This window comes from Hypomesus nipponensis, chromosome 17, assembly GCF_054491055.1.
Source record: "Hypomesus nipponensis isolate SF chromosome 17, ASM5449105v1, whole genome shotgun sequence".
Lineage (NCBI taxonomy): Eukaryota > Metazoa > Chordata > Actinopteri > Osmeriformes > Osmeridae > Hypomesus > Hypomesus nipponensis.
The window spans coordinates 15,794,533-15,815,878 of NC_140377.1; the positions used below are offsets into that span (position 1 = coordinate 15,794,533).

Below are 21,346 nucleotides of genomic sequence, written 5' to 3' on the forward strand. Positions count from 1 at the left end.
CTAAATGTCAGCAGCTGTGTACAATACAAACAGCTTGCATTGTACACAGCTGCAGAAAGAGTTTTGGCTTGTGCATTTATAGACCCTGACTCAAACCCAGCCTGATAAATGCACAGGCCAAAATGTGTTAGAAATATAGCTAAAAACAACATGGTTACCTGGAAAACTGTATGACCCATAATGTTGTCCAATACTATGAACACTTAAAATTACCCCATTCTACTAACTAATTAAAGTGCAACAACATGTGTTGACCAGATGATTAAGTTTTCTTTACATTGACAATTACATAGTCCCAGACAATAAGGTGTTGTTAGAAAATCCATGATTCTCAGTGGATTTTTGTCTTACCTGACAATTTTAAGACCTGTTGTAGGAATGTGGACAGAAAACATGATTGTGGCATGTGAAATGTTTTTTACTGTACAAGAATAAAGGCCCTGCTGTAGCTGAGAAGATAAAAATAATTGTCTTCTGAATAATTTAATTAAACTGAATAATTGTGGACAATAGTACTAATATTATTAAATCAATGTATAGACAATATTAGTTTAATTTAAGTCACAAGTACTTTACATTTTCTTTAAAACTCAGCGGATACCTTCATGGACCGTTAGAGGACATGACACAATAGACAGGGTTGTGATAACTGTAATAAGTTCTTATCACACCAGAGTGGAGACAGTGTTGTGGTTGAGAGATGAAAATGAGGTCCAGCAGTGTGTTCTTATCAGTGGTTGCATTAGTAATGATTTGTGCATATCCTCTGGACTGGAAGAGCTCAAGGATTGGCTTAGCAGTGTTGGAGAAGAGATTCTCGTTGAAATCACCACAGACAATGATGGGCTGACAGTACATGATCTCCAATGAGTCCAGCAGGCTCCCCAGGTTAAACAGGAATGATCTCACACTGTAGTCTGGAGGTCTGTACACAGCTGCAATCAGGGCACTCACTGGGGCTTCTGACTTCAGAGCCACAAACTCAAGATCAGTTACATTATGTACGTACTGTTTCTCACGCACTTGAATGTGGCTTTTCACATAAACAGCAACTCCACCACCACCTCTGTTGGCTATTTGTTGAACATTTGTGTAGGAAAGGTGTCTGTTGCGTTTGAACATGTTGTAGCCCTCTAAATTGAGACTCTCTGCAACAAAGGAACCTTGAAGGTGAGTTTCTGTGAGACACAAAACATCTGCAAGACACAGTTCATGATGGCTCCTGATATCATTGATGTGAAAAGGCAAACCTTCCGTGTTATGGTGAACAATGGTCAGAGTGTCACATGTGCTTGATGTCTGTTTAATACGAAGAAGAGGCATCATGTCGTCCAAGTTGACTTGTCTCATGGTCTCGAGGGCTCCAGTGATTTCTGGGTTGGCATAGATTTTACTCTCATCCAGATCCAGCATGTGCAGTCCACTGAGAGAGGTCACTCTACTGATAGCTACGTAAGCCATGCCAGGTTCAAAAATGTGTTTCAGTGACACTACAGCTGATGTCCTTTTCATACCCTGAACCTTGTGTATCGTACAGGCAAATGCAAGTCTAACAGGAAACTGTCTGCGTACCATTCCTTTCTGTTTCAGATTGTCCTCTGCTCTCTCTATGTACACTACATCATCAGAGTGGCCTGGTGCTCTATTACGGTAATTCCTTCCAGCGTTTTCATCATCCATCTTGAGCCCAAGCATAGTGACATGTGCAACACCACTTTGTTCTGAGGTTATTACCCTGACTAGTGTAGAGAAAGATCCATTCACCAGTCCTTGAGACACGTCTATGTTTCTGGTGAGCATGATTCAAGCACCTTCGGCTACGCTTAGTGTATCTGGTAACTCATTTCTGTTTCCTTTGTATGGTTTGTCTTGTCGAGCCATTCTTCCAGTTTGTGGGTCCTTCTTATAGTCATCTGCATCAATCTTGGTGATATTAGAATGGAGCAGAGCTAATGTTACTGAGTTGTGAGAATCAACCTGTTTATTAGTTGCAAAGATGTGAAGGACATCAGGTGAACAAAGTGATGGTTCAGTGATAGTCTGTGACAACAAGGCTCTGTCTGCTTGAGACAACTCATCTGACTTTCCTTTCACACGGATCCGGTTCAACATCTCTGCAAAGGCAACATCATCCTTCTGCCGCATAATCTCAGTCAGGGTCACTTCATCAATGATGAGGATTTCAGCATTTAAAAGTTCTGATCGGACTTCATCCAGTTGGTTTCGAAGTCCTTGAAATGGAGGTTTCAGACTTCGTGGAAGCTTGAGCAAAGAGTGCAGTGTTGATCCTGATATATTAAAGGCTGCAGTTCCAGTGAAAGCTGTTCCACCAGAGTTTCACTGGGGGTGATCGCGAGCGAGTGCATGTTGAATGGGAGTCTATGGAGCTAAACGGCTAAATTTGTCTCTTTCGCCTGATTGTCGTTGAAAAATCTCCGATTTGATTGTAGTTTGTGCATGTTCAACATGGATTATAGGTCGAAAATTGAATGAACGAGTACTTATGTCCTTTTGATTTCTTACATGGTGAGTCGTTGTTGCCTATAACACGCTAGCATTCTGCTACTGAATGCTGATTGGTTAGTAAAGGACTGATACGACCAGAGCTCCCGCTTGATGGCATCCGAAGCGGAATCAGAATGTCGGAGCATTAGCAACATTAGCAACAACATTAGCAAGCCAAAACTCTTTCAAGCATGTGTATTGACAGGGAGAGCCTAACCTGTCAGCTGTGTTGTCGATGCCCTGAGAGAAAAAAGTAAGTGACCAGAGCTTGCCGTCAAGCAGTAGCTCTGGTCGTACGATGTGTATGACGTCAATGACATTTTCAAAAGCTTTTTAGAACAGAAAGGCGACTTTCAAAAAATCTAAAACTTGGCAGTGTGTATTTTTTTGGCCTCCCCTTTCGAATTCAGAATTAAAATTACTGGACAAAAAATTATATCCTGAGAAAAGTGGATTTTGAGGGGTACCGCTCCATAGACCTCCATTCATTCTGCACTCGCTCGTTAGCGCCCTCACATGGAATTTCAACCAGTTCAGAACCCGGAAGTTTCCAGAGAGTGGCAGTTCTCTCTATATTAGACATTCTCTGATAGCGGCTAGCACTGACTTTAGCCACGCTAACCGGTTAGCTAGCTGACTAAAGTGACACTAGCTGCTATGCTAGTGTTAAGCAAGCGTTAGCGTATGCAATACAGGGAAAATATTTCACTTCCATTCATGTATAAACTGTACGAGTTGCAAACTAAATTCAACGCATTTTTACGTTATATTGTATTTATATCATTTAAATCATTATCGGTTAGCGGCTCACAGTTACTCACCAGAAAAGACGTGAGAACGGAATGCGCCTCAAGGAGCGCTCTCATCTCACCTTGCGCGTGTGATCAAAAGGCTTTAGTGAGCCTCTCACTCTGACAGCAATTTCTTTATTTCACTGAACTTTCGAGGAGTCTCGAGATTAGAGAAATGTAAGGGTTTTTCCTCTCAAATGTGATAATTTGAATACTATTAAGAGGGGTTTTCCTCTCATATGTGATAATAATTTGAATACTATTAAGAATACCTGAAAAAAATGTAGTCCATATACATTTTAATTACAAAAACCATGAAATTTCTAACAATTTTTTAGTATTGCTAAGTTGTATAGCCTATCTTGCTCAGCAATATTTTTTCCAAATAGCGGTCATCGTTCTCCTGTTTTAGGTCAATTGAAAGCACTCTTTATAGGAAATGATATAGTTTATAACACTATTATGCTAAAGAAAAGAAAGAAAGATCTTTTTTTGAAGCTGGTTTATTCTTAAATGTATCCTTTAACTTTGTGTTTATTATATTATTTCAGAATGGCCTTACATGCAATGCTGTGGACGAAGCCCCCCACCCCTTATTTCCGCCCCCCACCAATCCACTTGTGTGTTGTGGGGGTGGTGGAGCAGAGCAAGGTGGTAGTCTGGGAATTCAATTCCACTGGTGCAAGACCAGTAAAAAAAAAAAAAAGAATTCTGGCCGCAGTTTCAGATGGGTCGTCTGTGGCAAAGATGGCTTTGTATGAACAGTTCGGGGGGAAATTTAAAGAGGGTGGGAATTATTTTATAAAGGGTCATTCCCTGAGAGGGCACTCTCCTCCGTACACGCTTGTGGTCAATAAAGACACTATGTTCTTCAGAAGTGCTCCAATACTTTTGACTGAAGAATTAAAACAGCAGGCGGAGGCCCTCATCCGTCCCCTCTCTGCCCTGACCCCCCTCAGCACCTGCAGGGACGCCAAGGGATTTCTGACCGTGGAGGGGGAAGTGATCGAAGTAAGTGAAGTTTACATTATAGGGGTGTAAAAAAGGGAAAACATTTAAGAACGTGTGAATAATGGTATAAAATGTGAATAAACCCACAAATCCATCTTGTCCAGCTTTCCACAGTGAAAAGCATATCCAAGGAAAGGGAGGTCTTTCCACTGCTCAACGTTACACTGCAGCAGGTAAGCAATATGGAGAGAGAGAGACACAGAGAGAGACATAGACAGACAGACAAACATAATTGAAATCCAATTTTACTTCACATGGGGAAACCCGGGTGCCGTTGTGCCTCTGGAGAGACGCGGCAGTTGTGGTGAAGCTTCAGATTGGGACACATATTAAAGTGTCCCATCTGAAAGCCTCCACCTCCAACTATGGATTCCAAATCCAATCCACCACATTTTCAACGGTCGAGGTAGGCCTACTTGGTTGTTGTTGTGATTGTATCTATTATACATACTTTAAATTATCCAAAAAGTCATTTAAAGACACATTTTTATTTAATCACATCGTCAAAGTACACAAAGTCTGCTGGAGTGATGTTGTAAATGTATTCTATATAAACAGTTTTAAGTGGCAATAAAAACCAAATATGGTCAATGGAAAAATTGGATTAATTAAAAAGGGCAAGGAGTACAATCAATGTATTGGTAATTGGTGACAGAAGAATAAACCTGTGTGTTTCTCTCGACAGGAGCTCCACTTAGATGACACGGTGGGAGTGCTCGGGGTGATGGATGTGGCGGGCGAGCCAGGCACTCTGAATATGCTGCTGGACAACGGTATGGGGCGAGAGTTGGACTTTGTCTCGCTTTCGTGGGGCTCTGAACAAATGTGTAAGTCTTTTAGATTCCAAAGACAACTGTCTACAACCAGCACAAAATTAGCTATCTATTGATCAAAAAACGAAGCATGAAGAGCAAAAATTGTGGCAGTGGTGGCAAACTAGAAATATGTTTTCAACGACACCCGAAGCTTCCCTCCGCTCTAAGCGATTCAGTCTGCACTCTGGGCTTTCTCGTAAACACCCATGTAAATCTCAGAAACGGTTTGAAAAAGTCATGAAACGTAATCAGTGATATTGAAAACAGTTAAATATATATCAAAAAGCTGAATTAAAAAAAAATAGTTTATGGTTTTGTCAACGTTTTAAAGTTTAAATGGTGGCTCTACCTGAAAGATTGAGGAAGAAGAAGGATTTGGAAGTTGAAGAAGTTTTAAGAAGTTTGAGAGGATTTGAAAGAAAACTCCATTGGAAACCTATGTAAAAAAAATTATGAATATTGATTTATATTAATTCAAGCATAAGAGGGACAAAGCTGAAAAGTCACAACAGTCATAGCCTGAAACTGCTGAATTTTTTGATAGCTGAACGGTTTTAATAGCCGAAGATTTGAAGGCACTGAAACGAGATTTATAAACTGATTTATAATGTTCTGCAAACAGTATAAGGGCGGTAGAATGCTTAAGTGTATGGAAGTATTAAATGACTGCTGATACAGAGTGGTAGCTTACACAACCACTCTGCTTATATATTTTGTGTAATTGTAACTTGCTTAACTTGCACTTTGTAAAGCTCTCTCTTGGAAGTCGCTTTGGATAAAAGCGTCTGCTAAATGAATAAATGTATATAGAATAAATGTATATAGCTGTCTCATTCCTTACATTTGTGATATGTATTGTGCCTCTTGAAATTCAACATTTTCTTCGATTGCTTCACAACGTTCAAACGCCACGTCATTTTATGTGGCCCGCGGAAGCTTAATGGGCTATTGAAATAAGTCTACGCTGCTTTACAGCGTGCATTGACCATAAACAACATCTCTCACCATGCATTTCGATTGTGTTACGGCAAAGTGACGACATCCCGCCTCTAGAAAGCAGTGTATGCACATCAGTGTTAAACGCAAAGTTTAACTGGGTGAAGGCGAGCATGGTTTGAATGACAGCACTCCAATGCAGCCGGTTCTGCGAACGTACCCCATGTGCATTTTCAGTCAAGGTCCTCAGGCATTCAACCTAAGTTGGTATCACTCTCGAACTTGGTTAGAGTACTCAGCCAAGCTAGCATGTTTCTGCTTCCCTTGTCAACAATTTGGAGCCAGAAATAATGAAGACATCACCTTCATTAGACAAGGTTTTACCAATTGGAAAAAGGCAATGTTTATTTTACATATAGGCTAAAGCTCAAAAAGCTATTCTGCGTTCAAATAAAGGGCAACAAAAAGTTTTGCTCTTGCGCTATGCGCTCTTGCATTTTGTCACCAAACACTGAGAAAAATGTGCACATTTATCCTCCATGAAAAACAGCAGATTGTCCAAGAATTAAAAGGCGGACTTCAATTGCAGCATAATAGGCCCTATGTTCACAAAAGCTACAACAAAAACACCATGTTTTTACATCGTTACTGACGTTACATTGTAGTTACAACTGGCCCTTTGACGGCAACCATAATGCTGATGTGGCCCTCGGTGAAAATGAGTTTGACACCCCTGCGATATAGACAAGGTTCTGGTTTTGTGAATTCATTTCTCCACCACCAAGTGTATAATTTAATGTGAAAAATGATAAACAAAAAGACTGATATAATTGAAAACAAAAAGATCCATACAAACTGTATGTACAGTCAAAACTACCTATTCTAGGTCACTAAACTGTGGCAGTCAGTGCACAGACAACAAAGTCACGTTTCTGAATTCGCTAGAGAAGAGCATAAACTAGCTCACAATAAACTTTCTCTCCAAGAAGACGACCTTAGAGAAAATGATGTCGTTTGGAAATGATGTCGTAGCGGACCAATCACGGCCAAGGGGTATCCGTCGCTGTACAGCACGGCATGACGGATCGACAGGAATTTCAATGGTGCCCGGGAGAGCTCTCCGACGGCCCCGCAGAGACGGAGAGGGCGTTCCAGGGCGTTCCATCTATGCGTAGGCCCTTCCCATGTGTCCGTAATCGTGAAGTACGGAGTACCATATAACGGCCTTAATACGGCGTATTCGGATACTGAAAACTGAGCTTTTCAAATATGCTCCCCTAGCCGGAGACATTTGAAAACGCCGGGTATGCGTAGTAGTGTGGACGGGGTCCCCGGAGCTTTTCAGATACGATGACGCTCAGTTGCCATGGCACTGGGGTAGCTTGCGCTCTCGAGGTCATAACGTCAAGATGGAAAGTGACAGAAATATGCTGCTCCGTCTTTATAACTTATTTATAAGTTTAGTAAGTGTACTTCAGGTACAAATAGTATCACTCAATAGATACGCGTTACTCTTACGCAGAAGGCGAGCGCTGTACTCCGTGTGCCTGGGCGATAGGGGGACAATAAAGCACTGCCTTAGGCAGAGAAGGCGGTTGAGAATGAGACTAAACATAGAGCGGAGATTCTGGGTGAGACCTGGCCGAACAGCTAGCTGGTGGGACAATTTTGAAGACCAAGTAGTATTGCCCGAGGAGTGGAGAGAGAATTTCAGGATGTCGAGAGGGAGCCTTCACCGATTAAGTACCATGTTACGCCCACATATTGAAGGACAGACAACCCGAATGAGAGCCAGTGGACGTGTTGAAGAAGGTGGCCTGTACGATGTACTACCTCAGTGACAAAGGCAGGCTGCGCAAAACCGCAAACTCATTTGGCTTGGCCCGTCAAACGGTCTCGAAAATTGTCAGGGAGGTTTGTACAGCAATCACCAATCACCTGGGCCCTGAGTACATCACCTTGCCACTCACTGAGCCTGCAGTAGCGGACCTTACCAGTCATTTTTACCAAAGCTATGGCATACCCCAGTGCATAGGAGCTGTCGATGGCACACACAGACATAAAACAACCGTCTTCAAATTCATCTGATTTTATCAACAGAAAGAACAGATACTCACTTAACGTACAAGCTGTTTGTGATTACAAATACTGCTTTATTGATGTAGTGGTGAAATGGCCCGGCAGTGTCCACGATGCTCGCGTATTTGCAAATTCTAGGATCAATAAGCACCTGAAAGATGGCATGATTCCTTCATGTCCAAAGGTAGTAGTTGAGGGAGAAAACCCAGTCCCCGTGTTTTTGTTGGGGGATCCAGCATATCCTCTAATGCCCTATCTCATGAAAGAATATGCAAGCGGTGGACTGACACCCCAAGAGCAGTACTTTGGACTGTCCATTTGCAAAGCACGGATGGTCATCGAATGCGCCTTTGGACGCTTGAAGGCGCGCTTTGGTGCACTACGGAGACCAATGGACTTGAATCTGGATGATTTACCCCTGGTCATAATTGCTTGCTTTGTTTTACACAATTTTTGTGAGCTGAACAACAAAGCAGTCAGGCAACCAAATGTTGATGCGGCTGTTCGCTACGAGCGAGACTTTCAGCCTCCAACTCAGCAAATCAGCTGTAGGCCCACTGAGTGCAACGAGTCAGAGGGGCGACTAATCCGACATGTACTCACCAAGTATCTGGATCTATGACATTCAGTGCTTGTTTCTGTTCTACGCCTAACTGTAATTTCAAATAGCCTAGCTACATTATTATCCAGTTTTTACTGTGTGTTTAATTATTTGATGCCGGAAGATGTTCCCTAATATCACATTACATTAGCCTAAACTCAGTGGAAACAGTACATTTAAAAAAATGTGGACAGACAAGACAATGGTATTTGATCAAATGTAAATGTATAAAAGCTGTTAATACTAACATAAATGTTTAATAAAATAACATGAGCTGATTTGAGACAGACAGACCAGATTTGAAGATCAGTGCTCTTTTCTTCTTCCACTGCCTACTCTTCATAATAATGGGGGAAAGGGAAAGGGTTCGGTTGTGCTGAGGTGGAAGGGCTGGGAGATGGGTTAGGTGACATGGCAGGTGACATGGAAGGTGACATGGCAGGGGACATGGCAGGGGTGTGCCCATAGGGATGGCTGCTCCTCTGGTTGTACAGGAGATATTGAGGTGGGAACATGGACTGTTGCATCATTGCGAAGCCATCTACAATAGAATTAGTCAGCCTCTCTACTGTCCCTGTTAGTCTGGACATGTTGGCCGAAAACTCCCGCTCAGTGTCTTCCATTCGCTGAAGCAGCTGCCTTTTCATTTGCTTCTCCTCCTGTGCAATCCGCGCTTCTTGGTCTTCATGGGGAAGTCTTCTTTTTAACCTGTCAAATCTGTGAGCTGACAGATAGGCAGGGAGCTTGTCTCTGCGACACTGCAAATTTCTCTGCAAAAAACTGCAAAAAAACACTCTCAGGAGGCGAAGAAGGGCCTTTCTCCTACAAAACATCAGTCAGAGGTTAATTGGTATGCAAATTACTAGTAGGTCGTAAGATTTGTAACTATAGGCTAGCTAAATATCTGTTTTTCTTTGGTTACCGTTATGGACAAAGTTCAGGCTATTACTCGTAGATATTTCCCTCTCTAGGTTATATCAGTAACTGGGTATACGAGTTTCCGTACGATTCAAATCTAACAACAGTTCGTCATCGCAATTAGGCCAAATTAATGTAAATCATACTAAGTGGTTTAACTTACCGCGGTATCGGGATCCACCATGTCACTTGTCTCCAGGCCAGAGACAAGTGTTGTTGTTGCGGGAGATCCTTCCCATATTTTTTCGCACATCTCAAAAAAGAGAAGAACGACTCGTCCATGGCCACTTCTTTTCCCGGAGTCCACCGCATGCCTGTACTTACTCCTAATTGATTTTAGCTTCGTGGTTAGGGCTGTTTTGGTGATATCCTCCACCTTGTGAGGGAAACCATTCTCATTTGCATCACTAGTGCTAGGATACTCAGCTGAAAACCGTTGCTGTATATCCCCATACTTGGTCACACAGCTTTCCCAGTCTATGTTTTCCATTGATTTCTGTGCTTTATATTATTGAGTTAACCTCGCGAAAAATATTCCACCTCTTCATCTGTCCATGAAAAAAAACTTGCCTTTGGTTGAGCCATTGTAGCCAAAAAACTATAGTTTGTATAGTACAGTTATAGTGTAACTGTTTTTTGTATGACAGTTTTTTTTTACCTCAAAACAAGTGTCAGTCTCAGCTGATCACGTGCATGTAAACAGAGCAGCGTGGCGGGATGGAGGGACAGAAGTGGCGTAACCATGACAACGATTGTCATAGATCCGTGTTAGCGTGGACGGCAAACATTTGGAAAACGATGTGAAAACGCTAGTGTGGACGGAGATCGTTTTCAATTCGAATACGCGTATTTGTATTTACCCGGGCTAGTGTGGACGGGGCCTAAGTTGAATAAAGATTCAAAGAACAATACTTGGAATGCTGAAGCAGCATTCCAACAATAATAAAGAGAAACAGGAAAACAATAGTAATAATAGTAACAATAGTAATATACAATAATACAATAATAATATATATGTGAGATAACAATGGTTGTGCCCTTGCCGAAGGCAAAGCACACCCAATTACACATGTAAACGGAGTAATCGTATTATCGGCATAAACTGACAATTGCTATCGGGTTTCTCATAGTCAAGTGAACGCACTCAGTGGCGTAGTAGAACAAAACAGTAGCATTAGCATAGTAGTTAGCAAAAGAGATATTAGCAGCATCTTAAGAATTAGTAGTTGTAGTGTGGCAAAAGATATAGCAGTATCAGTAGTGGTAGTAGTTGTGTTGTGGTGCTCTTAGTCTTTTAATGAGACGAGTTGACTGAATCGCTTGTCTTGTGTCTCCACTAATCAGCTAATACCAGTCACCTGTGTAAGAGACTGGCGCTTGTTTGTGTGGTTGCCACGGTGATGGTGCAGCTATGGCTGCTAATGCGCTGAGGGCAGAGAATATCAGAAATTTAGCAAGAATCCACACCTCAAACAAGTTAACCTAGACGCAAAACTATACGTCCAATCCAAAAAATAAAGATATTTTCCGAGACCCAACACTCTGCCGAAACCAAAGATGTCCTTTATATGTCTGTGCGTTCAGAAATACGACTATAACGGCAGTTAATAAATCTTGTTATTTTTTGTTTTTTGTGACAAATTTGTGACCACATTTGCATTGGACTCTATGGGGCGAGAGTTGGACTTTGTCTCGCTTTCGTGGGGCTCTGAACAAATGTGTAAGTCTTTTGGATTCCACAGACAACTGTCTACAACCAGCACAAAACTAGCTATCTATTGATCCAAAAACGAAGCATGAAGAGCGAAAATTGTGGCAATGGTGGCAAACTAGAAATATGTTTTCAACGACATCCGAAGCTCCCCTCCGCTCTAAGCGATTCAGTCTGCACTCTGGGCTTTCAGGTAAACACCCATGTAAATCTCAGAAACGGTTTGAAAAAGTCATGAAACATAATCAGTGATATAAAAAAAGTTGAATAGATATCAAAAAGCTGAATAGTTTAGGGTTTGGTCAACATTTTAAAGTTTAAATGGTGGCTCTAGCTGAAAGATTGAGGAAGAAAAAGGATTTGGAAGTTGAAGAAGTTTTAAGAAGTTTGAAAGGATTTGAAAGAAAACTCCATTGGAAACCCATGTTAAAAATATTATGAATATTGATTTATATTAATAAGAGGTACAAAGCTGAAAAGTCATGTCGCCCATGGCCTGAAACTGCTGAATTTTTTGATAGCTGAACGGTTTTAATAGCTGAAGATTTGAAGGCGCTGAAAAGTGGTGCGGAAGAAATAGAATAAGAAGAAGTTGAACTAGAACATGCATTTCTTGCTGAAAATGCGTTGGAATGCTGAAATCTGAAATTATTTCTTTTAAATGGCTGAAAATACAGAAATGAGAAAATACCCGCAAGCTGAAATTAATTTTAAAATGTATGATTCACACAAAAGAGGGAGTGTGGAAGCTAGGGCTGCACGATTAATCGAATTTTAATCACGATCACGATTTCGGCTTCCCACGATCAAATTCACGTGATCGAGCGATATTTTAAATGCGTAATTCCGTTAATAGAACGCTCTGTATCAAAGTTATTTTTTGCAAAGCCAATCTAGCGCTCCGTAAACCAATAGGTACGTTCGACATCGGCTGCTGCTGCATGCAACGACCAGCGAGAGTTGCATGAGAGTTGTAGAGTTATAAACGGCTCTGTAAAGTCGGAACATTGTCATTTTATGTATTGGGCTATGATAAACTCTTTCTCCAATTTGTAGGCTGCAGCCGGCTACGGCGCTGCATGGAGTCGAGTACATTTAAAAACGCATACATATGTCTGCGTTTGTACCTCCCGTTCACACTAATACGGCGTAATCGGACACCGAAAACGGAGCTTTTCGAATACGCTCTCCTAGCTGGAGACATTTGAAAACGCTGGGTTTGCGTAGCTTGTGTGGACGGGGTCCACGGAGCTTTTCAGATACTATGACATTCAGTTGCTATGGCATTGGGGGTAGCTTTAGCTAATGTCAAGATGAACATGGAAGGTGAAAGAAATATGCTGCTCCATCTCTATAATTTATTTACCAGTTTAGTTAGTGTAGGCTACTTCAGGTACAAGCATTAGCCTATCATTTAATAGATAGCCTATGCGTTACTCCTACGCAGAAGGTGATTTTTGTAGCCTGCTCGGTGTGCCTGAACGATAGGGGGACAAGGCAGAGGAGACGGTTTAAACGAAACATAGAGCGGCGATGCTGGGTGAGACCTGGCTGAACAGCTAGCTGGTGGGACAATTTAAAAACACCAAATAGTATTGCCAGAGGAGTATGTAAACAGGGCACCGTGGCGGGAGGGAGGGAAGGTCAGGAGTGGCGTAACCATGACAACGATTGTCATGTACCGTGTTAGTGTGGACGGTAAACATTTGGAAAATTATATGAAAACGCTAGAGTGGACGGAGATCGTTTGTTTTTTATTGATTGTATATTTTGAGTTTTATTTACATCCATTCTGCAGGTACAATACATTGTGACCATCAAATTTGATTAGGTTAAAATCAACAAATAATCGTGATAATTAATCGTGATCTCAATATTGTTCAAAATAATCGTGATTATCATTTTGGCCATAATCGTGCAGCCCTAGTGGAAGCTGAACTGCATCATCTAACACAGTGGTTCTCAACCGGGGGTATGCGTACCCCTAGGGGTACGTGAAGGCAGTCCAGGGGGTACGTGAGATTTTTAAAGATGAATAATCATTAGCATCCATTAAAAAATCCTTTGAAAATAGTTATTATAAGGCTCTTCAGAATGTTCAAAAAGTTCTGTTGATTTGTATGGGCCATATGTAGGTTAAATGTCTGCGTTCGCAGGTCTGTAATCTCTTGATATTCATTGCTGCAAAAAGTTTATGACCGCTGTCATTGGCAACAGGTTTTGTGCTTCTAATTCACATCTTTCATATCATTCCGCAAGTAGTTTGGTCATTTAACATAACGGATAAAGTCATTGAAACTTGAAGTCAGAAGGTGCTACGCATGCTCGCATTAACTATTGATCTTCCGAACTAGCATCACATCTAACTCAGAATGTGCATGCATTAGCAGGGCAGGAAAGCTGTGGTGGCGTATATGGGGGCCGGTCCTGGTGGGCAGGTCTGAATCAAAGTCCAGGGCCTATTTTTACTCCCACGTATACGTAAACCACCTCCGTGGATGCGGGGGTCGCGAGTCACTGGCACCATTATTTTAGGGGTTGTCGGCTGAAATGTTTGAGAACCCCTGTTTAGGTGGCACTGTTATTTCCTCTGGTTATAGTTTTTCGTGATGTTAACATTAATTTGCTAAATGTTTTCTGGTCAAATTTGAATAGCTCTTGGCTAGTAGCTAGTGTGCATTGAATATGTGATGTAATGTTGAATGAACACTACATTTTATATTGCTTGAGGGAAGCTAAGGTGCAAAGAGAGAGAAAATAAGATGGCAATTTGTTGTTTCATTGTCTTCTGCAGGAGCAAATAAATATAAAAACCCACCCATGAGTTGTACCTGTTCATGCCCTGAACACATCCGTTACAATGGCATAGCGCTGTGTATTAAGGCCTATACATCTTTTTTTCAATCTAAAATGCTCTGCGCTGGTTAGGGGGAACTTGGCTGAAAAAATATTTCACAAGGGGTACATCACTGAAAAAAGGTTGAGCACCACTGATCTATGGAGGACCAAACCTGCCATATTTACAAATGAATGAATGAATAAATGTCCACATCCATGCATTTAGTACGGTGGCCCTGAAGTGCAAATCACACCCCCTAATATGAGTACATCCCCCAAATGAAAACACTCCCCCCGAAGAGGAGTTAACTCCGCCCAAATCGGATGACTTGTTCACCTCCCCCCAATACAAAAACAGCTCCCCCAAATGGAAAACGACATTACATTAACTCTGAACGGAAAGGGTAGGTACTACACTTTAGCGCTGATTGGATGCTAGTAGGCTAAGAAATTGATCGACAGAAGTAAAAAATGCAATAGCCTGACAGAGTTACGTGCACTAGGACATTTATTTGGGTATCGAAGCATAGCATAGGCTACGTATGCAAAAGCATAAATTACGCGTTAAACATAGCTAAACAACTAGTCCACGCAACTCTGTCATTATCATGAACTTGATCGTTTTGGTTGGAAGGAAAGAGGAAACATTAATGTTTACAATTCGGAGTCATGACACTACTCTTTATTTTAATCAGGGTCATTCCTATGAAATAATCTCAGATATGCTGTTAACGTTTCACAATATAAGTAGCCTATGCGCACGCTAAAAACGCAGTTGAAGGCAGGACTTTTCAGAAGAACAAACTAATAGTCCACTACACAAGAACGAAATGCCACAATGACAGAGTAACGTGGACCTGGATATCCTGGTCCACATTACTCTGTCACGTTACTCTGTTTTTTACATTTAACACGAAATACTTTTGCCTAAGTAGCCTACTATTTGCTACATTCTTCGATAGCCAAACAAATGTTCTGGTGCACGTTACTCTGGCAGGCTATTGCATTTTGTACTTCCGTCAATCAATTTCATATTTCTTGTTAGTCTACTACTACTATTCGGGGGGAGTGTTTTCATTTGGGGGATGTACTCATATTAGGGGGTGTGATTTGCACTTCAGGGCCACCGTAATTTAGACAGAAATAAACGAATATACATATTAATTAATGCACAATTGTCAATCAATAGTTACATACATTTTACATTTATGTATGTATTTATTTTTGTATTCATTTATGTATTCATTTATTGATTGATTGATTTATTTTTTCATTCATTCATTTATATATTCATTTATTTATTCATTTATTTATTCATTCATTAATTCATTCATTGTTCCCAATGTGATAATGAGAGGAGGCTAGTAGGCGTGGAAACTGATGTTCAGACATTGCAATCAATCCAGAGCCATAGATTCAATCTAGTTAACGGCTGGGACACACTGGCTGAGAAGCGCCCTGGAGGGCCACAATATGCTACGAATGGCGCAATGCTGTTCACACTAGACGTGCATTTCTCCACGCCGGTCACCAAGACTTTCACCTTCTCTGAGCTTTCCTTTTATACATGTAAATCTGACATGGTACATAAACATGGCATAGGCTACAGGCTATTTAGGCAACTTGTTGCTCCAACAATCGTCGCAACGGCATCCCATTCCCAACATAACGTGGCAATGTTTGGCTTTTGTTGCCGTAGTCGTTGTAAAATATGTGCTGTGGAGCACACAACTCCATTTAGGACTAAGCTACTTTTCATCTTCGATGATTAACTTTATGTCGTCAATCTTCACAAATTTCTCTTCTGCTTGATTGGGGGCTATGACAGATCGTCTATCTCGCTCTTACACACAGGACAAATATGTTGGTTTGACAATCAACAATCAGGATTTTTTATTTTAAAATGTTTACATTTTGAAATTGATCGGATATCGTTTTTATCGGGGTAAACACATGGTTGGCCGGTCAGCGTAGTCCAGTTGGGTGTTAAGTGATAGCCCACAACTAACGTAGTAAAATCTTTATAACATGTTTGTTTATCGAAATATCATGTATGGTGAATTAAATCTTTGTCAACAAGGTCGGCCAGCCTGTCCATGTAGGCTATGTTGTCCATGACAGCAAGGATGGATGTAAGGCTACATAATCGAATACAAAGCATTGAAAACGATTAGCCAATGGTGTGTCAAATACCGCCTACCTATTTTGATTGACACATCTCATTAACATATTGAGAAGAAGAAATACAGGAATAAATGAATGAATAAATGAATGAATACATGAATTAATAAATAAATGAATACACACAAATAAATACATAAATACATGTAAATTATAATGTTATATTGATTGACAATTGTGCATTAATTAGTACATGTATTCATTTAGTTATGTCTAAATGCATGGTGTGGACATTTATTTATTCATTCATTCATTTGTAAATATGGCAGGTTTGGTCCTCCATACTGATCTAACAAAGCTCAGTGCTTAAATACAATGCGGGAGAATACGTTTGAACGTTGTGAAGCAATCGAAGAAACAGTTCAATTTCCAGAGGCAGTTGTAACAAGAATATTATAGTTTTAACAGCTGAAATTATAGTTGGGATAGTAATATGAGTAGCAGATGTATCATTGAGTGCGTTTACTCGTCTTTCTAAGTAGGATTCAATGTTTTGATTGAAGGAAACATACAGCAGTATTAGGGCTGATACAGGAAGACACGGCGACACTTTGTTGCAGAAGAATGAAGGTACAAGTTTTGTCCGTGGAGCACAACGATTCATAAAAAGAATCATGTAGACGTGTTTGAGTAATCGCATAACTAAGTACACATGTAAACGGAGTAATCGTATTATTGGCATAAACTGACAATTGCTATCGGGTTTCTCATAGTCAAGTGAACGCACTCAGTGGCGTAGTAGAACAAAACAGTAGCATTAGCATAGTAGTTAGCAAAAGAGATATTAGCAGCATCTTCAGAATTAGTAGTTGTAGTGTGGCATAAGATATAGCAGTATCAGTAGTGGTAGTAGTTGTGTTGTGGTGCTCTTAAGCCACTTGCACACTGCTCAGACAATCCCCAACTAGCCCCAACATTCTAAGTTGGCAGTAGTTGGTTGCAGTCTTTAGAATGTTCAGAAAACCAACTGCTAGTTCCACACTGCCCAGACTGTATCCAATTGTAAACAACTAGACACTTTTGTTGCCTATTTTTTTTAAAGACAAGTTAACAGGTTGCCTTGTTTGACATGGACGAAGTAGAGGGATTAATCAATGTTGTTAAAGTAGTCATGGTCTACCTGGCTTTCAAAGCTGTTGGGCGTGTACAGGAGAGACAGCGATCAAGACGAGCCAGGAGGAGACTCTAGAGTAAACCGTGGCTAATGCAACGTGAAAAACAGGGGGCATATCCTAATTTATGCAAAGAGCTAAACTCAGAAGATGTCCCAGCTTTTGCAAACTTTGCCCGTTTTGCGCCTCCAGCTTTTAAGCATCTACTGACAATGGTTATTCCACTCATTGCTAGAAAAAATACACATTTCAGAGACTGCATTTCTCCTGGTGAACACATAAGCGCAGCTAGTTCTGGCAGGGCAATCGGGCAGCGCGCGTCATTCATGTAACGGGGACGGAAGGCGTCTTACTCCACCTTCCTTTACTCCACCCACTACCACACCCATGTTAGCAGCGCATATCCATTGGGCCACGTCCGATAAGGCGTCCTTAAAAGATGCGCGGATATGCACACACTCACCCCGGTCGTTGTATGATCAGTGCTGCTGCCACTGCTGTTTCTGGTCCCGCGTCTCTGGTTGTCTTGTTTCGGCTTTGCCATGAGCGACTCCTCTGATTCGGAGCCGACCCGTTTGTTGGGGGTGTTTGGTGGAGGTTCCGATCGATCACCCGGAGGTGCACCCTCCGTGGAACTCGGCGACAACGGGAATGGCCAAGTTCGACGCAGCTCGCGTCTGGCCCAGAGATCGGCTACCATCACTGATTGGCCAGTCCATCGCATCCTCGACTCCCTGTACGACCGGGGTGTGTCACCTCCCAGGGGATGTAATCACGAGGAACTGTTCGTTTTTTTCATGGAGTGCGGCGGTATCGCTCCTCCCGCTCCCCCAAGTGCTCCGGCAGGGAAAGGCAAGGGGAAACGGGGCACCTCTTCCCAACCGGCATCCGGGAAAAGGGCTCGAGTCCAGGGGAGGAGCCCGGCCCCGGCCCCGGCGGCGTCCGCCTCCAGTTCGGATCCGGTGCTGTCGGCCCTGTTGGACATCAAAGTGTCGCTGGCTGACATGGGAGCTCGTGTCGTCGCGTTGGAGGGCAGGTCGGCGACGGCGTTGGCTCCGCAGATTCCCGGGTCCGGAAGCACTCCTGCGGCCTTGGAGTATGCAGCAAATCCTAGGTGGACTCTGGCTTCCGCCTTACCAGCGGCCGCTTCTGGGGCGCCGTTCCTGTCTCCCGCTGCCGGCATTTCCGCCCATCTGAGGAGCCAAATCCTAGCAGGTACCGACGTCAATCTGGTCAAAATACTGCTATGCTCTGCGGATCCGGTGGATAGGCGGGTAGTCGAGTGCGGGGAAGTGTCCGTGCTCCTCAAGGGGTGTGATCCCAGGATGTCCAAAAACCTGACTCTGCCCGAGTTCTACGTGGCTTTCGGCGTATACCGCGACACGCTCTGCGAGGCTTACCCTGAGCGCCGCGTGGAGTTCGATACCTACCTAGCATTGATTTCCGATTTAGCAATGCGCTATGGCGGAACCCTCTTCTACGAGTACCACAAATGCTTTTCTGCCAAGGCGGCACTGTACATCCAAAAATTCAACGTTCGTGTGGATTGGTCGGTGCTCGACCTCGATCTGGTCAGCAGGGTGTTCACCGGGCATGTGCCGATGTGCTGTTCCGTGTGCGGTTCGTTGGCCCACACGGTGAATCTGTGCCCGAGGACTGCATTTGCACCGCCGTTCAAAGCAGAGGGGTCGGCCTACGGTGCCTCCACCTCGGGCGGTCAAGCCGGTCGAAGGAAGGTACGGCCCTCCTCGGCTGCAAGCACCTCGCTGTGCATCACGTATAACGAAAGTGTTTGTGGGTATACTAATTGTAGGTTTCTGCATGCTTGCAGTTATTGCGGGGACGCTCATCCCCGATCTGTGTGCCCTCGTCGGGCCCGCCCTGCTCCGAAGGGGAAATGATTAAACATCCGTCAACCCCAGTCAATGTATCGAGACTTTCTGCTGCGTTGGGGAGTCATCCCAATCGCTGTTTTGTGTCTTATTTACTCGATGGTTTGGTGCACGGATTTCTTGCTGGTCTTTGTTATCTGCCTGACGTGAGTCATGAGTGCCCCAATCTGCAAACGGCGATCAAAGAGCCGGCGGTCGTCAAAACGCTCCTCGAGAAGGAAGTGGCTAAAGGGTTTATGATCGGACCTTTTCTCGCGCCCCCTTTCGCCCCGTACCGAGTAAGCCCCATAGGCGTCGCAACGCGCAAGTATTCTGGCAAGAAACGCCTCATTATTGACCTGTCTGCCCCTCACGATGGCGTCGTGCCCAGCATTAACAGTTTGATTCCCCGGGAGCCGTTTTCGCTGTACTACGCTAGCGTCGATAATGCAATCAGCATGATTAAAACCGCAGGCAGGGGCGCGTGGCTAGGGAAAGCCGACATCACCGACGCGTTTAAGGTTATGCCTCTTCACCCCTCTCAGTGGCATTTATTCGGCGTTAGGTGGGGCAGCAAGCTGTACTTCTCCGTCAGGTTGGCATTTGGCTGCCGCAGCAGCCCGCGTATTTTTGACTCGCTGTCGGAGGCGCTGTGCTGGATCCTGGTGAATGTCCACAGGCTGCCGTTCGTTTTGCACCTGCTGGACGATTTTTTGGTGGTGGATTTTCCGTTGTCTCCACCCGCTCGCTGTATCTCGGTGTTGAGGGACACGTTTTGACACCTGGGTGTTCCGCTGTCCGCGGAGAAAACCGTAGGCCCGTTTACCTCCTTGGAATTCCTCGGTATCAACCTAGATAGCGTTTCCATGCAGGCGTCGTTACCCGCGGAAAAACTGGAGCGCGTTCGAAGCGTCCTGAAGGCCGCTTCGGGCGCCGCTTTGATGGCTAAACGTGAACTGCTTTCATTGCTGGGACATCTAAATTTTGCAATGCGCATCATACCCCAGGGCCGCGCGTTCGTGTCCCGTCTGTTGGACTTGGCTAAAAGCGTGCCTCATCTCCAAGACTGCGTGGTGTTGGACGACGGGTGCCGATCGGATTTGCGTTTCTGGAGTGTGTTGTGCGAGCATTGGAACGGTATCAGTTTTTTCTATCACGATTCCGTGGAGTCGTCCGTCGCTCTCGATTTTTACACCGACGCGGCTCCTTCGGTTGGGTTCGGGGGGTTTCACGGTAACGAGTGGTTCTCCGGAGCATGGCCCGCAGAGATAGTCTCTCTAGCTCCAGAGACTTACTCCACTGCTCTACACGAATTGTATCCAATTGTGATTGCTTGTCTGTTGTGGGGGCATTTATGGTGCAGGAAGAAAATAACCGTGTTTTGTGACAACGAAGCTACAGTGTACATCATCAACAAAGGGAGGTCTTCGGTCCCTTTCATTAATCGCTTAGTCAGACGGCTAACGTGGACAAGCGTGCTTGGTAATTTCATATTGCGAGCCACATTCATACCAGGCCTAGAGAACAGAAGCGCTGACGCTCTGTCTCGTTTCAATTTTCAGGAGTTCCGAATGCTGCGCCCTCACGCGTTACCGGACGGGTTGGCGTGTCCGCCTTTCCCCCTGACGGTGCTAGACTAGGCCCGGGTGCGCTGCACATGTATGTTGTATCGGCTGGTGAATACATGAGGAAGGGTATCGCCCCATCCACATTAAAATCCTATGACAGGGCATGGACTCAATTTTCTGGTTTCTGCGCCGCATTCGGCGTGAGCCCTAGGCCTGTGAACATGTCTGTTTTGTGTGCCTTCATAGTTCATTGCTTCGAATCACGGAAGCTGCATCCCTCCTCCATTAAAGCACTGGTGTCAGGCATTCAATTTAACGTACGTTGTTCGGAGCCCTCAGCATGCAGCCTGCTCGGAAACCCAAGTATCCGCCTGCTGATGAACGGGCTGAGGAAGCAGCGTCCGGAGAC

At 43.5% G+C, this 21,346-nt stretch overlaps 1 pseudogene; it reads left to right on the forward strand.

Moving 5' to 3' along the window:
* Positions 1-18,489: 18,489 nt before the first annotated feature.
* LOC146253696 (uncharacterized) lies at positions 18,490-21,009 on the forward strand (annotated as a pseudogene).
* The last annotated feature ends 337 nt before the right edge of the window (positions 21,010-21,346 follow it).